The sequence below is a fragment of the Pezoporus wallicus genome, unplaced genomic scaffold (assembly GCF_028554395.1).
Source record: "Pezoporus wallicus isolate ANWC-B61680 ecotype Strahan unplaced genomic scaffold, APGP_CSIRO_Pwel_v1 contig_161, whole genome shotgun sequence".
NCBI classification, from domain to species: domain Eukaryota; kingdom Metazoa; phylum Chordata; class Aves; order Psittaciformes; family Psittacidae; genus Pezoporus; species Pezoporus wallicus.
In genome coordinates, this window is record NW_026642654.1 from 6,997,948 (window position 1) to 7,021,346 (window position 23,399).

Consider the following 23,399-nt stretch of genomic DNA (forward strand, 5'->3'; position numbering starts at 1 on the left):
TCTGGCAGAAAGCTCCAGGGGAGACTCGAGGTCGACTCCTCGGCTTTTGGAGTCGGGGATACAAAGGATCTGAGGCCAGCTATACCCCAGCTGAGAAAGAGATACTGGCAGCCTATGAAGGGGTTCGAGCTGCTTCGGAAGTGATTGGCACTGAAGCACAGCTCCTCCTGGCACCCTGGTTGCCCGTGCTGGGCTGGATGTTCAAAGGCAGGGTCTCCTCTACACATCATGCAACTGATGCTACATGGAGTAAATGGGCTGCACTAATTACACAACAAACTCGAATAGGAAATCTCAGTCGTCCAGGCATTCTAGAAGTCATCATGGACTGGCTAGAGGGCAAAGATTTTGGAATGTCACCAGAGGAGGAGGTGGTGTGTGCTGAAGAGGCCCCACCATATAATAAACTGTCAGAAAGTGAAAAGCAGTATGCCTTGTTTACTGATGGGTCCTGCCGTATTGTGGGAAAGCATTGGAGATGGAAGGCAGCTGTATGGAGTCCTGGACGACAAGTTGCAGAAACTGCTGAAGGAGAGGGTGAATCGAGTCAGTTTGCTGAGGTGAAAGCCATCCAGCTGGCCCTGGACATTGCTGAACGAGAAAAGTGACCAGTACTTTACCTCTACACTGACTCATGGATGGTGGCAAATGCCCTGTGGGAGTGGTTGAAGCAATGGAAACAGAGCAACTGGCAACGCAGAGGTAAACCCATCTGGGCTGCTGCACTGTGGCAAGATATTGCTGCCCGGGTGCAGAACCTGGTGGTGAAGGTACGTCATGTAGATGCCCATGTACCCAAGAGTCGGGCCACTGAGGAACATCAGAACAACCAACAAGTGGATAAAGCGGCTAAGATTGTGGTGGCTCAGATGGACTTAGATTGGCAACATAAAGGTGAATTATTTTTGGCCCGGTGGGCCCATGACACTGGGCCATCAGGGCAGAGATGCAACATATAGATGGGCTCGTGATCGAGGGGTGGACTTAACAATGGACACTATTGCCCAGGTTATTCATGAGTGTGAAACATGTGCTGCAGTTAAACAAGCCAAGCGGTTAAAGCCTCTTTGGTATGGAGGACGATGGTTGAAGTATAAACATGGAGAGGCCTGGCAGATTGACTATATCACACTGCCACCAACCCGCCAAGGCAAACGCCATGTGCTTACCATGGTGGAAGCAACCACCGGGTGGCTGGAAACATACGCTGTGCCCCATGCCACTGCCCGGAACACTATCCTGGGCCTTGAGAAACAGGTTTTGTGGCGACACGGCACCCCAGAGAGAATTGAGTCAGACAATGGGACTCATTTCCGGAATAACCTTATAGATATTTGGGCCAAAGAGCATGGCGTTGAGTGGGTATATTACATCCCCTACCACGCACCAGCCTCTGGGAAAATTGAACGGTACAATGGGCTGTTAAAAACTACACTGAGAGCAATGGGTGGGGGAACTTTCAAGCATTGGGATACACACTTACCAAAGGCCACCTTGTTGGTCAACACCAGAGGATCTGCCAACAGGGCTGGCCCTGCCCAGTCAGAACTTTTACATATTGTAGAATGGGACAAAGTTCCCGTGGTGCATATGAAGAATTTGCTGGGGAAGACAGTCTGGGTTATTCCTGCTTCAGGTAAAGGCAAACCCACTCATGGGATTGCTTTTGCTCAGGGACCTGGATATACTTGGTGGGTAATGCGGGAAGATGGGGAAGTCTGATGTGTACCTCAAGGGGATTTGATTTTAGGGGAAAACAGCCAGTGAACTTAATTGTATGCTGTTGCCTGCTGTGTAATACTCTTATAGCCCATCAACTAGATGTCTCCAGGTCACCAGTGACTAGCTCTGACTTCCCTCCAACCATCATCCCAACAGAGAATGAACTTTGATAGAACCGGATGAGTTCCGCATTAAAGGAACGACCAGCATCAGCAGGCAATGATCCAATACTGCACACAGCCTTTCCTGCCCTGAAAGATTGTTACAAGAGATGGAACCTGACATCATGGACCGAATGGACTCGGCAGCATTATAGGGGTTGGTCCATGCACTAAGGAAATTATCTTTTTCTCTTGGTCTGTGTGTGTATGGATGTATATATGTGGGAGAGCGATGGTGTATTGAAAATGTGGGATCCGAGCATGACGTGAATGGTGTGGAAGCTCATTTAAAGCTCATTTGGAGAGCTTTAAACTAGATTCGAAGGGGGATGGGCTTGTAGCTGGGCTTGCCCCAGTGGGGCAGCGCTCCAGAATTAATGAAGACTGGGAGGCCTCCTACAATCCTAGGGTGAAATCGGTGTGCTCAGCTCGCTCCCTGAAATGCCTGTACACCAATGCGCGCAGCATGGGAAATAAGCAGGAGGAGTTGGAAACCTGTGTTAAGTCAGGAGATTATGATCTGGTGGCAATTACAGAGACGTGGTGAGACAGCTCACATGACTGGAATATAGTCATGGAGGGCTATGTCCTTTTCAGGAAAGACAGGCCAGCCAGGCGGGGTGGTGGGGTTGCTCTTTATGTGCGGGAGGAACTACAGTGCACCGAGTTCTGTCCAGGGACAGATGATGAGCGAGTTGAGAGTCTGTGGGTGAGAATTAAGGGGCAGGCTGGCAGGGGGGATACTGTTGTAGGTGTCTGTTACAGACCACCGGATCAGGGTGAGGAAGTTGACGAGGCCTTCTACAGGCAGCTGAGAGCGGCCTCACAGTCACAGGCCGTGGTCGTCGTGGGGGATTTTAACTTCCCTGATGTTTGCTGGAAGGACCACTCGGCAACCCAGCCACAGTCCAGGAGGTTCCTCCAGTGTATGGATGATAACTTCCTCCTGCAAATGGTGGATGAGCCGACCAGGAGAGGAGCGCTGCTGGATCTCATCCTCACTAACAAGGAGGATCTGGTCGAAGCAGTAAGGGTTGAGGGCTGCCTTGGTTGCAGCGACCACGAGATGGTGGAGTTCAGGATCTTGTGTGGCAGGACTAGTAGAATACCAGGTAGAATTGCAACCCTGGACTTTAGCAGGGCAAACTTTGGCCTTTTCAAGCAATTGCTAGGGGAAATCCCATGGGCAGGGCTGCTTGAAGGTAAAGGGGCCCAAGATAGTTGGTTGACATTCAAGGACTGCTTTTTCCGTGCTCAAGATCAGAGCATCCCGACACGTAGGAAGTCAAGGAAGAGGGCCAAGAGACCTGCGTGGCTAAATAGGGAATTGCTGGGTATGCTCAAGTGGAAGAGGAGAGTTTACAGGTCATGGAAGGAGGGGCTGGCCACTTGGGAGGAATATAAGGCTGCTGCTAGAGGATGTAGGAAGGCAGCTAGGAGGACTAAGGCATCCTTAGAATTAAACCTGGCAAGAAGGGTCAAGGACAGCAAAAAGAGCTTTTTTAAATACATGGCAGACAAAACTAACACCAGAGGCAATGTAGGCCCACTGATGAACGGGATGGGTGCCCTGGTGACAGAAGATAAAGAGATGGCAGAGTTACTGAATGCCTTCTTTGTCTCTGTCTACTCTGCTGCGGGCAGTCCTGAAGAGCCCTGTACCCCTGAGACCTTAGATGAAGTCAGGTCGACGGAGCGGTTTGCCTTAGTCGATGAGGAATGGGTTAGAGACCAGTTGAGCAATCTGGACATCCATAAATCCATGGGTCCAGATGGGATGCACCCGCGGGTGCTGAGGGAACTGGCGGAAGTAATTGCTAGACCACTCTCCATCATCTTTACCAAGTCTTGGGAAACGGGAGAGGTGCCTGAGGACTGGAGGAAAGCAAATGTCACTCCAGTCTTCAAAAAGGGCAAGAAGGAGGACCCGGGTAACTACAGACCGGTCAGCCTCACCTCCATCCCTGGGAAAGTGATGGAACACCTTATCCTTGGTACCATCTTAAGGCATATCAAGGATAAGAAGGTTATGAGGGGCAGTCAACATGGCTTCACCAGGGGAAATCATGTTTGACCAATCTCTTAGCCTTTTATGAGGAAATAACACGGTGGATGGATGATGGCAGAGCGGTGGATGTGGTCTACCTTGACCTCAGCAAAGCATTTGACACAGTCTCCCACAGCATCCTCGCGGCTAAAATGAGGAAGTGTGGACTGGATGATCAGGTAGTGAGGTGGACTGCGAACTGGCTGAAGGAGAGAAGCCAGAGAGTTGTAGTCTATGGGGCTGAGTCTAGTTGGAGGCCTGTAACTAGTGGAGTGCCTCAAGGGTCAGTACTGGGACCAGTATTATTTAATATATTCATCAATGATTTAGATGAGGGAATTGAGTGTACTATCAGCAAGTTTGCTGATGACACTAAGCTGGGAGGAGTGGCTGATACGCCAGAAGGCTGTGCTGCCATCCAGCGAGACCTGGATAGGCTGGAGAGTTGGGCAGGGAGTAACTTGATGAAATATAACAAGGGAAAGTGTAGAGTCCTGCATCTGGGCAGGAACAACCCCAGGTTCCAGTATAGGTTGGGAAACGACCTGTTAGAGAGCAGTGTAGGGGAGAGGGACCTGGGGGTACTAGTGGACGACAGGATGACCATGAGCCAACACTGTGCCCTTGTGGCTAAGAAGGCCAATGGCATCCTGGGGTGTATTAGAAGGGCGGTGGTTAGTAGGTCGAGAGAGGTCCTCCTTCCCCTCTACTCTGCCCTGGTGAGACCGCATCTGGAGTATTGTGTCCAGTTCTGGGCCCCTCAGTTCAAGAAGGACAGGGAGCTGCTGGAGAGAGTCCAGCGCAGGGCAACAAAGATGATTAAGGGAGTGGAACATCTCCCTTATGAGGAAAGACTGAGGGAGCTGGGTCTCTATAGTTTGGAGAAGGAGACTGAGGGGTGACCTTATCAGTGTCTATAAATATATAAAGGGGGAGTGTCACGAGGACGGAGCCAGGCTCTACTCAGTGGCAAACAATGATAGGACAAGGGGTAATGGGTACAAACTGGAACACAAGAGGTTCCACTTAAACTTGAGAAGAAACTTCTTCTCAGTGAGGGTGACGGAACACTGGAACAGGCTGCCCAGGGAGGTTGTGGAGTCTCCTTCCCTGGAGACATTCAAAACCCGCCTGAATGCATTCCTGTGTAACATTATCTAGGTGTTCCTGCTCCGGCAGGGGGATTGGACTAGATGATCTTTCGAGGTCCCTTCCAATCTCTAACATACTGTGATACTGTGATACTGTGAATAAGGGGTGGATAATGTCTTGGGTTCAGCAGTAGCAGTCATGTTTCTCCTTCGTGGTAGCTGGTGCAGTGCTGTTTTGACTTCCAGCCTGGGAACAGTGCTGGTGATACCGATGTTTTTGGTTGTTGCTAAGTGGTGTTTACCCTGACCAAGGACTTTGTGAGCCTCATGCTCTGCCAGGGAGGAGGGGAAGCCGGGAGGAAGCAGAGACGAGACACCTGACCCAAGCTAGCCAAAGAGGTATTCCATACCACAGTATGTCATGCCCAGGAGGTTACTGGGAGTTCCCCGGAAGGACACGGGCTTCTGGGTCGGACTTGTTTCTTGGCCGGTGGTATTGTATTCTCTTCCCTTGTTATTTTCTCTTATCATTGTTGTAGTTGATAGTAGCGGTGGTGATTTGTGTTGTACATTGGTTGCTGGACTGTTCTTTTCTCAGCCCGTGGGAGTTGCACTCTTTCAATCCTCCTTCCCATCCCTCCGGGAGCGGGGAAGGGGACAGCCCCCGGGGGGAGGGGCCTCGTTTGCTCTCAGCCTGGCACCACTCACTGGGAGTGAGTGAACAAGCTGTCTGGTTAGGGTTTAAACCACAACAGTGCTTTTCAATCCGCATGAAAATCAAGAACAATATGTCTATATTGCTTCTCCTGCATGCAAGAAAGGAAGAAAGCAGCATGACAAAGATTGCAAGGTCTGGTTCTAAATACTTATTAAATTTTCAAGTGTAAATCCAGGAAAGCTATAAAATAAATTAATACTTCTCTTTGCAGTCGTATATAACTCTAATTAACTACTGCACCTATAAGTGTAAGGAAAACCAGGCATATTTTCATAGATTTTTATATTACAAACTGAAGAAGTTACTGTAATGATTTAGAGTCACTTTCGTCATAACTTTGGACATAAGACTTCCCTGAATTAATTCCTGCTTGAATTAGCATAGAGCTTGTAGAAAAGAATCTGATCTCAATTAACATCTTTACTGATGCTTAAATAACAGGATTGTGACTAAATTACGCTAAGAAATGAAGGCAAATTCAGTAATGGTAAACTATGCTACATGTGCTGTCACAAATGCACCAACCTCTGTCCAACTCTTCAAATGCTACTGTAGACCAAATAAAACTTTAAAAAGTATATTTGTAATGCATATATTCTGTGTTTTCAATCCCCTAGTTTTATTATTAATAATAATATTCTAAAGAAATCAGAACAATTCCTTCTGCCCAGATGTTAGTTGCTGTCCCCCAAAACAATCATGCCCAGATCCAGGAGACTTTCACAGCAGATCATTTTGTAGGGTGTATGGTATGACTTCACCGAAAGCAACTTACGCATGCAGAACTCTTCACAAAGTAAAATAAAAACAAAAATGAAAGTCTGTGCATATATCTGAAAACTTTGATTGCTCTCAGCAAATTAAGTTCCCAATGTTAGAAAAGATTTATTACTGTATTCAGTGTGTATATTTAAAGTCAGTCTGGTATGCATGTTTAAAGTAATAAGGTAGACATCAGAAAGTTAACAGTTTAATAGCAGGTTGCCTAAGAGTGCCAGGGCCCTTTCAGTGATCTGAACATAATTGACAGCTATTATTCTTCACTTAGGAGCAATGGCCCACCCCAGGAGCAATGAACAGACAAATCATATAGTATCATGTTCCTTCTTGATTGAACAACTTCAGGGGCCCATGGCTAACTGCATGGCCTCTTGTTCAGCTGCAAAAGTGTCTTTTTATTTGTTTGAGGAAGTGCACAATTGAATATGGAGGTGAAAGAGAGGCCATTTCTCTTTTCATTTTTTTTTTTTTTTTTTTTTTCCTTTCCCTTCAGCCTCAGAAAGGTCAGGAGCCTGCTTCATCTGTCATGCTTAATCAGCTGATGAAAACTCTGCTGATGTACGATGTTGTGGCTCCTCTATTTTAAGCATAAATCTTAATGGAAGAATCATTCTGTAATGTGTTACTTCCTGAAAAGTGGAGCTGCTCTTTTAGGAGTGTGCTGGAGGCTTCTGGTAGCATAGATGCACAGTTTTTCTGGAGCTTTTGTTGGGTGATATATGTGACAGTTTCCCAATTGCGTGAGATAAGGCATGTGGTCTCAGACTACAGCAAAAGGCTGTAACAAAGGGACTAGACATCGCAACTGGAATGTGAAACAAGTCATCATGACTATGGTTAACAGGATGCTACTGACTGAGGAACAAAGATGGCAGTACATTTTAGTTGCCAAAATGCAATTTCTCATTCCCCTCCAACTCATCATCTTTCTGGTTCAAAGTGTGGAACAGTGGTAAATGCTGTGTATCTAGTAAAGGCTGGCAAGAGATGTGAAAGAGGAAGAAAGATACTTATGCAATGTTGGCACAAGTGGTTCTTTGTCCTGGCTGGTCATGCAGAGGGATAGGTACTGTCCCTATCTTTTCAGTGAAACATCTCTTAAAAAAAAACCTTTCAAAATCTTTGCAGTAAAAGATGTCTTTTCACTAAACAATATTTATCTATCTACCTGCCATGTCTTCAGATATGAGATTTTTTATATACATGCATTCCAGGAAAGTCCAAGAACTTCTCTGAGGAAGAAGGCCCTACAAAAAAAACCCTGTGATATCCTTAGATACAGCACCTTCTCTACTGTCAAAAGGGTGATGAGTTGCAACATAGAAATATGATGTCGAAGATGGTCACGGATACTGCTTTTTGCCACAGCATGGAGGAAAGGGAAATAATATCCAGCCTTACACAAAATGAAAGTAGTCTACAGCACTTCTCCTTTTTTAATGAACCTAATCTCCCAGAAACACATGACTAAAGAAAAAAAAGAAAATGAGACCTAGGGACTTTGTGTGGGCTCAGAAATGAAGAAGCCTTGATGTGGCCTGTGTCAGGTATTCTGAAAAGAAAATGTCTGCTACTTTAAAAAAAATCATCAAAACTAGCTGGATTTCAAGGATTTCAAGTCCCATAGGCTGATGTGAAATTGTTTATCATTTTATTCATATATGTACTAAGTTTATGAAGCCTAACACTAAGAAAGACAGGGCTGCAAGAAAGAGCTTTCACAACAGCCTCACTCTACCTCAGCTTGATTTCATAATACTGGGAGGTATTTCTCATCCTTTTAACAGTTTGCAAGAAAACACAAGTGAATACACAGACTAGAGACGTGTTATTCGTCAGCTCTCTTCTGATGTACACAGGTACTTCTGCTTGCTTGCCTTATGTGAATACTGTCAATGATTTCATGGCAGTTTGAACTTGGAAATACTACATTGGGCATAACATACATGGTGCACTTTCAGAGAAGCAGAAGAACATTTAAATATGCAACCACCTCAGATGGGCACAAGTGTGCATGCAGGCTACCTCACGCTCTAACAAAGCTTCTCCAACTACACAGTCTGCAACCTCATGAAGAGTCATGATGGCAGTTCTGTTTCTGGTGCTAAGCCAGAAGCTTAGTTTGTAACCACGTGTAAACTTGCAACTGGAAAGTGTTTTGGAACTGGTACTCTAATGACAAAATGCAACTTTGCAAGTTACAGCAATGGCTCAAGATTGAGTGCACGTGTGTTCATGGGTAAGTGATTCATGTCACTCGTTCTCCACCTACTGGTGGCATTTTTAAGGCCTAAAAACCCTAATGCCCCTCCTATGAGTGACGTGGAGGTTACCACTAGTTAACCCCATAAAAATGTGCAATCAGCTAATTGGAAAATTCTAATTAAGCCTGTGCTTATGGTACAGTCATCCACATACGAAAGGCAGTCAGCTTGCCTGTAGGACTGGCCTGCTTGCCACTGGAGAACAGCAGTGGGATTGGACAAGTTTTCTTTTCCCAACCACTGAGCATGATGGCCTGGAAGACTGTGTTGATGACAGGCTTGCTGAGGGCCAATTTTTCTGCTGCAGCCACCCATGGTTCCTTAGTTCCAGCTGCCTATTCATCCATGTTCCCTGTTCTCGGTAGTCACCATTTCAGAAACAAAATGAATGGGGGTGAACACAACTACCATTAGGAAAAACGATGACAATTAAATATAATTAATAAACACTCCTGTTACAGGGCATATGCATGCTGTGTGTCTAAACTGAACTGAGTCTGAAAATTAGTACAGCTCATTACCCAAATGAATTGAAATTACACAGCACAACTTCCACTATTAATACAGCTTAAAGAAATCCCCCCTTTTTTTCTCATGTATATATGTTTCCAGAAAACTATGTGCTTTTTAGTCAAAGTATATTAGAGTGAACATTGCTAATCACATCAGTCCAGATGGTTGGCTCTCTACTTGCCAAATGGAAGTATTGTAACCTATTTAAAGTGCAATTTATGTAAGCTCCATGTTAATAAAGATCCACGAGCTTCTGGACTTTTTCTCTACTCTTTCCTATATCGCATGTTCAGTCCACAGAGGCAGAGCACAGTGATTGTGAATCCCATTGATGCTGGTCACTCAAGCCAGGACTGCTCAGTACCTTGCCCCCCACCTTTTGTCCCTGTCTTCTCATAGCAGTGTGGGATCTTATAATTGATCATTATCCTCTTTTGAAGTTAAAAGTATAGTTAGGAGCATATATGCCAAACCCACATAAATCTGTGGTAAAGGCTGGAGTGAAACCTAGCTCAAAATAATATATCTGGTTATTGCGTGCATCCAGCCTGCATTTTCGGACCAGCTGGAATGTGTTAGAATTGTTTTGTGTTTATAGGATCTCCATCTAAACCTTACACAATTTAATTTTCTCTGGAAATTTACTAACTTTGAGGCTACTGTGCACCCTGTCCTTCAGTCCAACTAGGATTTTCTGTGTGGCAGGTCACATTATGCTGGTGATCACGACATATTTTTCTAATGGGTGGAATGATGTGCTTATAAATTCCTGTTGGTATCTCTGTAACTCATACAAGAAAGGTTTTTGTTGCTGAGAGCATGTTTCCAGCAGGTTTGGCAGGTCATACACCTTTCTGTTATCCAACTGTTATGTGGAAAGAAATCATACAACCACAGATCTTCTAATATTAAATCATTGGCTTGGCTGTACATCCCCCACTTTCCCTGGATCTTCTAGAGAAACTTAATGGAAGGCAGACACTACTTTTTTCTAGTCACTGTAGAAACCCACTGGATGAATACTTGTACCTTGGAGAGCTGTTGTATGTACAAATCAGACAGGCACCAGCTGAACATGGGAAACAGGCAAAATTGTTTCCAAGACCATATAGGACTTTAAAGGTAGAATCTCATTGCTCATTCTTCAATGCTGTGCTAACTAGATTAACAATAAAATCTGACCCAAATCTGGGAAAGAGGCCACCTGTGTCTTAATATTGTCTAATTTGGTAGGTTGTTGACCCCTGTGGGCTTGTTCTGTTAGCAGCACCAGAACCTCTTTAATTATTCATTTCATGTTTAGTACTAGGATATTTAATTTAACAACATTTCAAAATGTATTAAACCCTATTGGGAATATTCCCACAAGTATGGGTATAGTGGTGGAGGGTGCACATCTAAGTCTCTGCTGTGTAAAAATGCATGGTAAGATGCCAAGGGCTTAACGCGTTCTGTTGTTGAACTCAGTCTTTGACAATGCTGGAGAAATGCTGGACCTAATAGACCCAATAAGATTGAAAATCAGATATGTCAGGATGGGTTTGGTCTATGCAGGGATTTCTTCTACCAAATAGATGACTACCAAAAAAGATGACTTTCTGGAGAAACATCACATGTCACAGAGTTGTCTGAATATGCTGTTCTTTTGTGCTTCTTTGTCATTGCAGGCAAAAACACCATACTGGATCCCTGAAATCTCAGACACCTTTGTGATGTCCTATTCATCTACCTTTCACTAAAATGTCATCGGCTTCCCATGGAACATGGGAATGAAAACTTGTGTTTTGTATAGCTAAAGAAGTATGGTCCCTTATTCTCCATGCACAGACTGTTGTAAGAGAAGTCCCTGACCCCCAAAAGATGGTGTAGCCCATTCATTACCCATGTCCTGGCACTGGGAAGCAAAGGCAGCTATGAGTGGAGGAGGAGAATATCCACTTCAAAAGTGCAGTTTTATTAGGAGAAGTAATTTTTTCTATTTAAAAGATTAGGTCATCAGACAATCTTTAAAACATGATACAGTATTTGTGGGGAGGGTTGGATTGTAGCCTTGGTTGTGGCTTCCTCTGGATGAGCCCAGCTTTGCACGAACATAATTTCCAGTGTCCAAATGGCACAATCTATCTGTAATAAGCAGCTAAAATGGCTCTGATGCCAGAATAGGAAAACAGGAAAATAAACATGTAAATTAAAGAGAAATAAAAACTCAGAAAGAAACATACTGATCAGACAGACTGCTCTAGTACAAATGGTAATTGATACTTTGGCCATATGCTCCGAGAAAGTTCATATTGGCATTAAATTGAATTTTGCTAATAAAAATACGACATGAGAGAAGACTTTATAGCAAAAAGGATAGTTGGTAGCATCAGTTGATTAGGAAGGCTATGTGATCTTTGAATCTAGAAAGCTTGTACAGGCATCCAGTGGTCTTTTAAATGCTTTTCAGCTGCTGTGGATCTCCAGTGATATATTTGTAGTAATTTGTGTGTGTTTATGTATATGTAGAGAACAAATTCTTATAAAGCAAGAAAATCCTAGACTATCTATAGCCAACACAATACTAATTATGGGTATATTTAGTGGTTATATGGTAGCAAATATGAAGAACCCACAAGCACTACTTTGTAAAGGACCTGATGAATTTCTCCTGTGCACAATTTAACACAAAGCCCAAGGTGACACTTGCTGGTGTCTGGAAGCCTGGGGACAGTCAGTAAAAGGCACAGAACACCCACTGCTCTGTCCTGTCCTGTACCAGGCCTGGGGTGAGCACATGTGCTGATTGCACTTAGACAGCAGGAGAGTAAGACTCAGCTGGTTTTACTGAGAGCTGCAAGTTTCTGTTGGGGACTCTTCTACCTCAGTCTAGCATCTGGTCTTGCAAGCATTTGTCAGGGCTGATGCACTAAAGTAGCGCTTAGTTTTGGAAAGTGGAAGGACAATGGATAGGGTGACTCTGCCATGTCGCTTTCTGTCTGGTTTTCTATGACTCCTTGAAAACAGACAACTCAAACTCTGACTGAGACTATTTTCAAGCATTACCAGTCTCCAAGACTCCAAGCCTGAAAATTCCAAGAATGTTTTATTGACAGGAAATTGTCTCTTTCACTTGTGACTTATGCTGTCTTGTTTAGTTGTTGTTTTGGTTTTTGCCTCTTCTAACTGAAATATCCTTTCCATGAGTAGGGGAAGATTGAATTACTCAGGGGTGATTTCTTCTAATCTCTAGAAAACACTTCTAGAGTCCTCTATGGGCTGCTTCTAATGCCTCCTGCTGCATTAACCTGTTTTCTTACAGAATTGTGTGTTTATGGCATTTTAATCAAGTCTTCCTATTAAAGGTGTGAGCACCATTTTGTGTGAGGTGAAGACTTGAGCACTGTCTACGTCAACACCTGACAGAGCTTGGCGATTGTACATAACCTACATAGCAGCTTTTCTGCTACACTTTTGACTAAGTTCTCACTAATTTCCTAAACCTTGACAAGACAGGCAATCTGCCTCCCCATTAGAATCACATTCCCACTGCCCATCATTACAGTCAGCTATCAATGAATGAGATGACTGTAAACTAAGCTGCATTTACTGGTACCTGCTAGTACCAGCTAAGTCTTCTTTATCTCTTAATATAAAAAAAAAACCCTGGTGAGTACATGTGCTTACAAGATTTACAGTAGGGATTAGAATCTGGAAGATAAATTTTCCTTCCCATTTCACACATGCAGCCTATTGCCAGGTCAGGATGCATTCTGTCACTTAACACAAGAGAAGACTCTGGCATGAAAACCAGGATGTGTTTCACTCTATTAATCAAAACTGGTGTAAACCTATCTTTAGACCTTGTCCAGACAAGAAAGAAAAATAATGTCCAAACTAAAACAACCTCGTACCTGCTTTATTTCTGTGGGTCTTATTTTCCCCCTTTCTCCTGTTTTTCTCAAAATGTTTGAGACTTAGTTGGAATATTACTGCTGAAGGGTGAACAGTGGTCCCTCAAATGACTTATTTCAGATCTGTAATAGATTATGAATATTTGTATTAATACTAAAATGGCCACAAGAGTCTCCAAGCAGGTTTTCTTTTGTACTAGGTGTTATGCTAACATTTAGGAAGACTTTTCTTCTTCAAAGATTTTAGAAAGGTTTAAGAACCTAAAGGTATTAAAACTTCACCAAAGCAAAACTTCAGAGCTGGACCTGGCTGCTGAACACTAACAAATATCTGTTCAGTAATTAGTTCCTGTTCTGGACATTCAGATTACTTTTATTACCTGCTTCTGGGTTTGATCCTGACCTTACAATTAGTTCTGCTCAAGTTAGTCCAATCAACTTGCTACAGTGATAGTAAGAACTGTTCCTTTCACATCTTCTGTATATTAATGCTTTCATGGGCAGTCTTACACACTCTTAAAAATTATTTCTCTAAACAAAGAAGAATTTCATTGTAACCACATCTCATTAAACTAGCCTATTGTCCTGTAGAAAAATCAAGTAAATAAAACATAAACATATTTATGTTCCATCCACTCCACCTGTTCTATCAGATTCTCCCCCAGTAGTTGAGAACATTGCAACACAAGGATTTATCAACTGCTTCTCAAATTCAGGAGAGGTAATTTTTAACCTGCTCATTTATAGCTGGCCTCAGGTTTTAAATCTCTCCATATGAGCCTCAAGTAATAATTAGAGCAATTAGTTCCTGCTCCTCTGCAATAATTGCTAGCATAAATTGAACTGACTTTCCTAAAAGTTCCCCTAAAGAGTCGGAAAGAAAGAAGGAAAGAAGGAAAGAAAAAAACCAAATCCCATGAAACAATTGAGGGAAGGAAAACGCTGTAGGCACAAACAAGCAGAAGTAAATGGGAAAAAGCAAGACAAGACAATTTTCCACATTCCATTCCTGTGATGCTGCCTCACTCGCAAGCACCACATATATAACATTCCTTCTTGCAGGCAATAGGCCTCCCTACCCCAGGTGCCATCAAAAATTATGGGAAGTTAAAAAAAAAGAGCTTGTATCTTAAAAGCAACCCTGTTTTTCATCAAAATGTATTCCTTTAAGGCAGCTCTCTGACTGGAAAAGGGAGAAAAGAATTAAGAGAATCTTATTCTCTCAATTTCTATGTAATGCTCAGCCAAAAGAATAACTGAACAATAATGAGCAAGAACTTAAATTTACCAAGTTAAAGGGAGAAACACTGCAGTGGAATAATTTGCTAAAGGGGATTAAGTACAGGTCAGCATAGCCCTCTGTGGTCAGCAGCAACAAAAGCAGAATCAAGCAGAAACTTTACAGATCTAGTGCCAAGAGTAGGAATACTGTATTTAATGATTTCAAAACTTGGCTTTGTTTAGAATCAGCACAAACCCCAACAATTTCAATATTTTTTTTTTAAAGAAATAGTTCAAGATTTTTTATTTCTTTCAAAGTTTTCAGCTTAAACATGAACATCTTTATTTTAGTCTTTTTTAGACTGTGCAACACATAAAAATATTTAAAGTAAACAAGAAATACTCATATTTGATTTAAATAGATAGAAATGGGAGAGTTTAAGTAGTCAAAAATGTCCTCCATCTCCTTTTTTTTTTTTTGTGAGAGTGAAATACTAATGAATCTCAAGAAGTAATTGACACAGAGTATATTCTCTCAATAATAATAAAGCCAGTGCTGCTTCACAACTTAATTGTCCAGTGTTGCTTTACTGCAAATATATTGCTTAAGTGCACTCAATCTAGCAGGAAATACAATGAAAGCAGTTAATATAAAGTGATTATTTTGAACTGTGAAAGGGGAAAAAAGAGTTGATAAAAGAATCTTGAAATTATTTCATGTCATTTGTCTAATTACATAATGTCCCAATTCCTTCTATTTTATTCTCTCTTTGAGGAGACCCTGGTGTCTCCTATCTCTTAAGATTTCTTAAGAAAATAGGACAAGCCTGGGATTTTACGATAGTACTGTAGGTGAAAATTATGTCTTCAGAAATGGAAAAAGAGCTAACTAGGATTCAGAAAATGATTAAACTTCTGCTTACAGTTGATCCTTGGAAGAGATAATCATGCCCTGTGTGTAAGTGAATGCCAGTTTGCATGGCTCAGCTGCCCTGGAGAAAAGCTCTGGGACAGACCTTCCCTCTTTTGCCAGGTGAGCAGGAAATGAGCGGCAGAAGGACAGAAGTTTGGAAGAAGTGAGAGCAGATCTCTGACTCCACTGAATCAATGCCAGCCTCCCATGTAACCTCAAGGCTGAAGATCATCCACGAGCAAATGCAACATGGAGCTGGTCTTATGTCAGGTTGACTGGGACAGAAGAAGCACTGAGCAGCCTAAGAGTGATGAAAGTAACACAGAAGTCACTCTCACCTCAATGCTTGCCCCATCTAGTCTGCCAAAATATGACTTGAGTCCTAGAACATGACTTTTGGTTTGCTGAAAGTCCCGCGATGTTCATCAGCTTTAAGAGGACCATGCCAGTCACAGACTTCCTTTTGCAAGTATTGCTGAAATGTCACGGAATTGGGAGGTACAGTGTCAGAGGGAGGAAACTTCTTTTAACCTGGAACTCACTTGTCTCATACTGGCTTATCTGTATGTATCAGTAAGCTGACTACTGAACTCTGGTCAATTAAGAGATTTTATTGTTTTGAACAGACAGGCACCAGACCACACTGGTAAAGAGTTAGTAACAACAATATTTAGATGTGTTTTATAGATTAACAAAATATTGAGTCTGTGTAGAGAGACACAAATGTCAATACAGGCACTATTATTCAGCTTCCCACATTTGCATGAATTTGGAATAATCACAATGTAGGCAGGGAAACTCTAGCAACATAAAATATTAGAGTACTGTATTGCTAAAAAAGAGGATGCACAACACCTAAATCCTCATAATGCACTCCTCACCTACGGTTAATGCAGTGTGAATTCAAATGAAATACAGAAATCTAAACCAGGGAGAGCAGATCATGGCTGACATAAAACACTGCAGGCATATTTATATTTTCTTTAGTATTTCTTCAGAGACCAGGAATCACAGCTGACATACATTCAAATGAGGTAATTTCCTTATCTTTGAAATCAGTGTAGTATGCACTTGGTCACTTCAACTAGATGAAGTGATATACATAGGAACTGCCAGCTTCATTAAACAGGGTAAGATGTAAGACCTCATGTACTTTTAAGAATTTGCACCTTTCTCACTACTAGTACAAAATATAAACGGAAGGACATGTAATTGGTGAGTTAAGATGTCAGGGTAAGAATATTCACCAGTGAAGAATCATGGAGGGCATCAGGTCTCATAAGGAACCTGCTTTATACAAAAGGATAATAGAAAAGCTCAACATGGACTCTTTTGATACGCCACTCTGAACTTTAGGGAAGCATATACAGCTTTAGAGAAACCTAAATGAACAGGTTAAATCTGTCCAGAGTAGAGGTGACGATGCATTCAGCAGAGACAACAAGTAGACAAGCATGAGTTTAAAAATCTTTTCATTAGATAAAAGTCCAATCAAGTTTGCACAATTCTGCTTCATAAATAAATTTTCTTCCATTTCATTTATTATGATTATATTTTTTATGTATCTGGGTCCAGGGGAAATGCCATGCACTGTTGAATCCTAATGAGAATGCACACTAAATCCCCACATTAGGTGGGGATTTGATGCTTTGCAAAGTCAAGTTCTTCTGTGAAGGTACAAAAGATGTTAAAAATGTAGACTAGAAAAAGGTAATAAGGTGTGTAGTGATACTCAGTGTGAAGCTGAGTGTGGGGTACATGTCACATACCTGTGTGGTTGTTAAGACTACGTCTGGGAGGAGAGATTCGACTTTCGTAAGGGGATATCAAACAACAACCCATCTAGGAAAGACCTTTTTAGCTTCATACCTAGAAATGATGCTTTGCGATAAAGTGCAACATCACCTCTGTAAATTTTATTATTTTGAAGCATAAACAGAAGGATCTTCCACTCAGGTTTCATTGACAAAGCACTTACTGTTAAGGGAAGTGCTGTGTAAAATCCCAGGAAGAGGCTGATTTCTCAAAGCTAAACCTACCAGTCACCAATGTTCTGAGTGGCATCACAGCACTTCAAGAAAGATGATTTCAAATGTAAAAAAATATTTTAAAGTATATTATAAAGAATTAATATTAAAAAAAAAATTATGGCAAAAATATAAACTTTGTTACCTGTTTCCTAATGCATTTCTTAGTTTTTATGCTAAAAACCATGCTTTTTATCAGTCCTGAAAACAGAAATCCTGACCACAGACAAGTAAATCTGTGTATGTTTAAGAGTCCAAAGGAGGATTGTGCCTGGTGAATGCCCTAGACAGTACTTTCACTTAAGGCTGTGAAACTTGAAACATGATTGTATTTATCATCTGCACTTCTCCAAGTTGAAGCCATGTGGAGCTTTACATGCCTAGGGAAGAGCGTGGGGAAGTGGAGAAATTCTGAGAGGGAATGTGTCAGATCTATAGCTACACAAAGTGTTAACACATGCTTGGCTTCCCACTCTCTTCATTCTCTCCTCTACATCACCTGCCTCCTGAACTGAACATCTTGGAGGTGGTGAGACAAGACAACAAGGAAGGACTGTTTTCCCAGCTCTGGCAGAACACAAAAGTGTAAATGGGCCAGCTGATACAAGAGATGTTAGGGTTTTAGAATAGGACATAGCTTCTCCTGCATTTAATTTCCAGTGCTCAGCAACATGTTAGCCAAAGGAGAACATTCCTGTGTTTTGCACGTAGCAGTTTATTTCTTAGCATTGATTCAGTTTGATATGTTATTGACTCTTCAAATGCTGAGTCTTCTGACTTCAGTGGTACTTGCAGGTGCTCAGCACCTTTTAGAACATGGGTAAAAGTGCTGTAAGGGATCAGGTCCCTAAAATTATAATAACTGGATCAGACACGGAGTCATTTGGCCAAAACTCCTATCTTTGAAGGCAGTTGCTTCTAAGCACAATCCAAGACAATTAAAAGCACTGTATTAAGGCCTTCTAATCAGTGTTGGAGATAAGGCTCTGCAGAAGTACTCTGCTATAATTTCAACAGGTGCATTAACTGTTCTGACTAGATTCTTGCCATCCATGTAAACATACATTTTCCCTTTGAGTTTTACCACTTACAAACCTCAACTATTTACAAACAGTAAGAAGTAGGTCACTCCCACTTTTTCAGATCTTGAAGCTGTAATGAAGTGTCACCATAAATGCATTCCTGTTGAGCTGATCATAAGTCAATTTTTATTCTCACACCTATCTGTGGGACTGAAGCCTAAACATGGAATGTATGCAAAACTACAGACAGATATGGTTAGAAGGGAATGCATTACAAGACCACTATTACTCTATCCTTTTTTATTGTCGTCTCCACTTTGCATTATTTCTTTATGTTGTTTTTCCTCTTACATTTATTTTCTCTTCCACATCACTGGTGCTGCTTAAAAGATTTTATTCCTGTTTGGTAGTTAATTCTTGTCAGTAACTAATCATTCTTGCTTTCAGTAATATAATATTCCAAAATCATCATCTTTAAAATCAGATTTTTATTATGCCTGGCCTCTCTTGTATCATTATTTTCCTTGAGCATTCAAAAATTACAAACCAACTATAGCTAAGTATGAAGACAGTGGAAGAATAAGAAATTGTTTCCCTTTATAAAAATAGCATAGCTATAATATTTTTATGGCAACAAAACATAAGTGATTATAGCTCAGAGCTGGCATCTGAAGTGGTAAGAATCCTTAGTTTCATAAGAGACTCATTTGATCATTTTAAATTCTGATGTTAATCTGACCAAACATACAGATGTACAACAGAGCTGGTCTCTTTGTGCTCCCTTTATAATCAAAGCAATGAGAAATACTTTACAGTACAAGTTCTCAAGTTTATTTTGGATACCCTCTTTAGATAAAGAAGAGGTATACCTTAAAAAATCTGCAATATGAGCAACTACTTTAATCAGATAAATCTGATTTTTGTCTCTGATTCTCCTCAGTTAATGGCCTGCCACATCAATGAAAAGGTAAAGGAGTTTCACGATTAAACAGTGATGCAATGATGACTCTGGAGCTGTAGAGGAAATCTCAGGAAATATATACCCTTGTTAGCTGTGCTGGTATGGGAGGCCTATGGTCACTTTTTATCCTTCCGGTAAATTTTCACCTGTGCACAGTTTAAAAGCTCTTGAAGATCTAGGCCCAGAAATATTTTGCACCTTTATTAAAGACATACATACTCATGAATTTCACATGAATGTCAGCGGGAGTAGCTTTTGCACCAAAGAAGCAATACACACCACTGTTGATCTCATTTCTCCTTGATTGTGTCATTTTCTATCCAATTCCTTTAAGTTTAGGTATATCATAGTATACCTTCATTGTTGGCCTAGTAGAAAGTAATTTCAAGCTCTGCATGCCTGCTTGCAGTAATGACCATGCTAAACTGCATTTTGTGGTTTGGATCTTCACAAATCAAAGCAGTTATGCTACCTTCTTTCCTACTCAAAGGTTATAGGTCTAATAAGTGGAGTGGCCCCTTTGTTGAGCACATTGAGATCCATTTCGCATGCCTTAATGGCAGTGATAAAAATGAAATTATAGGTCTTTGTAGCAATCTTTTTTGATATGGTGTTAACTCTGCATTGTGCAAAGTTAAACTGTGGTTATTATATCCTTGGATGCCAGCAGAATTTCACTCATGAGCAAAATGAGGAAGATTTGGCCTCCCGAGGCATTCTAAAACTCTGTTTAAAGAAAAAAAGTTAGATGCATAAGCCACCTGGACAAAAGGATCCTTTATTTTCTGTTTCAGTCAGCAACAGGATCATTATCTCAGGGTACTAGACCAGTAGGACAGCGTTCCCTTAACCAGTGACCCAGGTCAGACCAGTGCCTGAACACAGGGCTGTACCTTATTTCAGTGGGATTTTTGCATGTGCTTAAAAGCATGTACTTATCTGCTATTATGGAGTAGTTACATTTTGCTGAACTAGGACCCAATTCAAGTGGTGCAGTGAAAACAACTAGTGTAGGAATAAAGAATAACAGCTTTAATATTATAAAAATGCACACACATCTACAAGCAAAAAGAGAAAATGACAGTGGCTAATCTATGGGTACCCAAAAGAAGTGGTGTCATCTGTTTGAAGTCCGTAAATCATTGAAGACAGACAATTCTCACTTTGAAAAGGCTGAATTCCTTTGCAGTTGGGGCTGCATGGTCTCTGTGAGGAGAGGTCGGGTTTGTTTCCATTTGTTTCCAATCAGCTCCGGTGGCTTCAACACAGGACACAACAATCCCATCAGCCAAGGAGGTAGTGGCACCTCTGGAAAAGAACCTTAAGATCATCATGTCCAACCATAAACCTACCACTGCCAATTCCACCACTAAAACATGCTGTGCTATGTCTACACATCTCTTAAATACCTCAGGAATTGTGACTCAATCACTTCCCTGGGCAGCCTGTTCCAATGCTTGACAACCCTTTCAGTGAAGATATTTTTCCTAGTATCCGCTTTAAACTTCCCCTGGCACCGCTTGAGGCTGTTTACTCTTGTCCTATTGCTTCTTACTTGGAAGAAGAGACCAACACTAGCCTTGCTACAGCCTCCCTTCAGGTAGTTGTAGAGAGTGATAGAGAGTGTAGAGAGTGCAGAGGCTCCCCTGAGCCTCCCTCTCTCAAAGATAAACAGCCCCAGAGCCCTCAGCCTCAGCCTCTCCTCAGAAGACCCTTCACCAGCTTTGTTGTTCTTTGGATCTGCTCCATCAACTCAATATCTCTCTTGTAGTGAGGGGACCAGAACTGAACACAGTATTTGAGGTGCAGCCTCATCATGCCAAGTACTGGGAGACAATCACCACCCTAGTCCTAGTGGCCACACACTATTTCTGATATAAGCAAGGATGCCATTGGCCTTCTCGTCCACCTGGGCACAAGCTGGCTCATGTTCAGCTGCTGTCGACCAACACCCCCTGGTCCCTGTCCACTGGCAGCTTTCCAGCCACTCTTTCCCAAGCCTGTAGCGTTGCGTGGGGTTGTTGTGGCCCAGGTGCAGGACCCGGCACTGAGCCCTGTTGAACCGCATACTACTGGCCACAGCCCATTCATCCAGCTTGTCCAGATTCCTCTTCATAGCCTTCCTATGCTCCAGCAGTTCTACACTTCTGCCCAACTTTGCGTTACCAGCAGTCTTACTGAGGGTGCACTTGACACCCTCATCCAGATCACCGATAAAGATATTAAATGGAACCAGTACTGAACCTTAGTGAACCCTGTTTGTGACTGGCTACCAACTGGATTCCATTCACCTCCACTCTTTTGACGTGGCCAGCCAGCCAGTTTTTTACCTGGTGAAGAGGACACGTGTCCAAGCCATGAGTTTTCCCAAGAGAATGCTGTAAGAAATGGTGTCTAAAGCTTTACCAAAGTCCAGTTAAAAAACATCTGCAGTCTTTCCCTCATCCACTAAGTGGGTTAGCTTGTCATAGAAGGACATTAGGTTAGTCAAGCAGGCCCTGACTTTCATAAACCTGTGCTGAGTGGGCTTGATCACCTGGTTGTCCTGTACATGCTGCGTTACAGCACTCAAGATAATCTGCTCCATAATTTTCCCTGGAACCGCATTAATTGTTGCATATTCAAAGTTTTTCTGTGAATTATGGAAAAGCATAATTTATTAGTCTTTAATCTCAGAAATGTTAGAAAAAAACAAACCAAACCAAACCAAAATGAAACAAGAAAATTACCAGTGATAAAAAGGGATTGAGATGTGAGTACTCTGCATTTTTAAACTGTTGCATGTAAAAATGGAACAATATTGCCTGCATAACAGAAACTGACTACGGAAATCACTGTAAATGACTCACATATTTCAGGGGATTGTTCTGACCAGAGATAAAGTGAAATAAGATTAATCTTAATTTATATTTGGGTGGTTCTTGATATATGACTTAAAATTCTTTGAAGTGTACAAACAATTTTAATACAGCAAGGAAATAGTCTCTGAACAAACCTTTTTCAGAACAATTATAACTCCATAGATTCAAATGCCTCCTTTTTTACAAGTTAAAACAATGAATTGGAGCATATGTAAGCTTTTCAAATGGTCTTTTTGAAATAAAATCATTCCTTCAAGTCAATTTCATACATTTTTCATATGTTTTGAACTTTCTAAAAGGAACATCTTCCAAAATTATATTAAATGAAGCCCTGGGTAGCAAAACATTTCCCATGAATGTTGGATTTGTGTTACTGCTAAATTGCTTCCAGTACATTAAATTAATTTCTTGCATAACATTGCATTATTCAGTGTTTGTGCTTTTTCTTCAATGTTACTTCTAACCCTTATTGTTCTTTATTTACCTTTGGGGACAGGGAATTATCTGACAGATATTGCCACCTGCTGAAGTAGAAACCTGTGAGACTGGCCTAAATTTAAACAAGTTACTGAACTAAAAAATTCTGGTTGGGTTGTCTGCTGAGATTGAGCAAGATATCTCAAAGTACTTGTGCCTACTGGTTGGAGCTAAAGGATCTGCTTCACTCACAGAGAAGCAATAACAAAGTTTTGCCCCATTGAATATGGACTAGCTAATGAAGAAAGGCACTGACTCACACTGGCTTTGTAGACTTCTACCTTCTGTGGCCCGAAGAGATTGCCAGGATCATCTGGACTGGGCTCCTGCATATACAGGCTGTAGAGTTTCTTATAAAACTAGATTAAATCTGAGTGATTGGAAGGGCCTCTGGTGATTATGTCCCTGGATGCCAGAAAAAAATTCAGTTGTGAATGGAGAAAATTTGTGGGCTTAGCCTTATATGAAATAGGTGTACACACTAAAGTAACTGATGTTAATTGAGATGAGCTTCACCTTAGTGAATGCCCCTCCTTGATGAATCAGTATTTAAAACAAAATCTTTTATTAAAAATACCCCCCATAATTTATATCAGTGGTTCCAAATTGTGGTACATTTGTGTAATGCTTTCAGTTCTTTAAATAACCTAATTTGAAGAAAAATATATCTATATCTTGTTTTTCTTAATTCAGCCCTCAGCTATTTGTTGTAGGTTTTTCTTTGGCAG